At 36.9% G+C, this 2073-nt stretch overlaps 1 protein-coding gene across 1 annotated transcript in view; it reads right to left on the bottom strand.

The window, feature by feature from the left end:
- The window catches only part of LOC106882155 (uncharacterized), a 21909-nt gene extending 20475 nt beyond the window's left edge, over window positions 1-1434 (bottom strand). Inside the window, exon 1 of the mRNA XM_014932728.2 lies at window positions 479-1434. The gene's annotated coding sequence lies outside the window, so the exon portion shown is untranslated. The remainder of the gene's footprint in view (window positions 1-478) is intronic.
- Between the last annotated feature and the right edge of the window lie 639 nt (window positions 1435-2073).

The following is a 2073-nucleotide window of genomic DNA, read 5'->3' as shown; positions in this document are numbered from 1 at the left end:
TATAACGTTCTGTACCCAGATATGCATCTATATATACATGTAAATGTAGGTATGTACATACATGTACGTATATATGCATATACTCACATATTATTTGTATTATATATATATATATATATATATATATATATATGCGCGTATGTGTGTGTGTGTTTATATATAATCTATATATAAGTATCTATATACATACATACACATATATATTTATATATATATGCATGTATGTATATATATGATCTGCTTATTCGTTCACCTCTTAAACATTAGTTAGAGAGGTAGAGGTGACGTGACGTGGAATAGAAGCGTGTGTGAGAGAGAGTGGGGGGAGGTGAGGAGTGTGAGTAGAGAAAAAACAAGTGAGAAAGCAGTGGAGAAAGAAATGTAATAAAGCCAAATGCGATTTACTTTTCCTAATGAGATAAAAAAAAAAAACCAAGGCTGTGTATAATATAGAACATTTATAAATAGAAGGTCTTACAGATGTTTCCAGGATATTTATTATTTCCCTTCATCGGAGACGGTGTGAGAGGATGGTTAAGCAATAGTTAGTTTAGTTAAGATAGGAAATATAGAGTGAATGTAGGGATATTGTATTTGTAAATCCATTGTTTAGGCAGAATGGTATACATATAAGATTCCAATACCTTGTGAGTAAAATCCAATAGTCTTTAAGATTGGTCATTGCATTTGTAAATCTATTATTAAGATTCCAATACCCTATGAGTAAAATTCAACAGTCTTTGAAATTGGTCATTTCAGACACAGAGTTTATACACAGTGTTATTGAATCAAGGGTTCTGTTTAAAGTGACAACCCTTGACATCTTTGGTTTTTCACTGATACACTGGATAAAATCGGGGAACTTGGATGTTGATATCCTTTTAAGAGGATTTATATCTTTGATTTGATTTCTCTCACCATCACTTGACAACCGATTTTGGTGTGTCTACGTTCTCGTAACTTAACGGTTCGGCAAAAGGGTCCCATAGAATAAGTACTAGGCTTACAAAGAATAAATCCTGGGGTTGATTTCTTCGACTGAAACCCTTTAATTCGGTGCTCCAGCATGGCCGCAGTCAAATGACTGAAACAAGTAAAATAGTATATGGCGGACTTTGCAGTTTCTATCAAATAAATCCCCTCACAAGATATTTTGGTCGGCCCGGAGCTGCAGTAGAAGATATTTGCCCAATGTGCTACGCGGTGGGACTGAACTCGGAACCATGTACTTGGGATTAAACTTCTTACCACACAGCCACACCTGTGATATACATAAGTCGAAGTTGATTTGTGTTCCTACAACGAATAACTTCTTTGTTTGTAATCTGAACACAACACGTTACTCTAAAATCCTCCAGAAAACAAAATTAGTCCAGGCAGAATAACTGGTAAATCATTAATTTCCCTCTTTCATTCATATCGTTCGCAGAGAAATCCCACGGATTGTGTGTGAGTGTGTGTGTATCTGTACACATACATACATACATATAAATATAGTGAGAGAGAGAGAGAGAGATTCAAGACAATAGTAACAATAACAACAACAAAAATAACGACAGCACCAACAGCTACAACTACCATCACCACCACCACCACAACCACCACCACAACCCCCACCACAAGCACAACAGCAACAACAACAATGTGGGCGTAATGTATGCAAAATAACTAAACCTCGCTCATTTCAATCTTGAAATATTAGGAGCAGCGAGTAACCTGTTAGGTGGTTAAATCTATACAAAAGTGTCTACTATATGTCAACACATTTACCGTAACAACAATAATACAATGATCTAGTGTTATATTTTGGGACGGTCATTTTCTTTTCATGCCAAATAAACACACGCACTATATATTCTTTCTTCACTTGTATATTATTGCACTTATTTTATCGTATGTCCATTGCCCGGCAATCTTTCGTCACACACCTGTGACCTCTTCAGCGACTCTTCCATCCCACGACTCTTCCATCCCACGACTCTTCCATCCCACGACTCTTCCATTCCACGACTCTTCCATCCCACGACTCTTCCATCCCACGACTCTTCCACCTCACGACTCTTCCATCCCACG

The sequence above is a fragment of the Octopus bimaculoides genome, chromosome 17 (assembly GCF_001194135.2).
Source record: "Octopus bimaculoides isolate UCB-OBI-ISO-001 chromosome 17, ASM119413v2, whole genome shotgun sequence".
Taxonomy (NCBI): Eukaryota; Metazoa; Mollusca; class Cephalopoda; order Octopoda; family Octopodidae; genus Octopus; species Octopus bimaculoides.
This window is presented reverse-complemented; position numbering and strand designations above follow the sequence as displayed.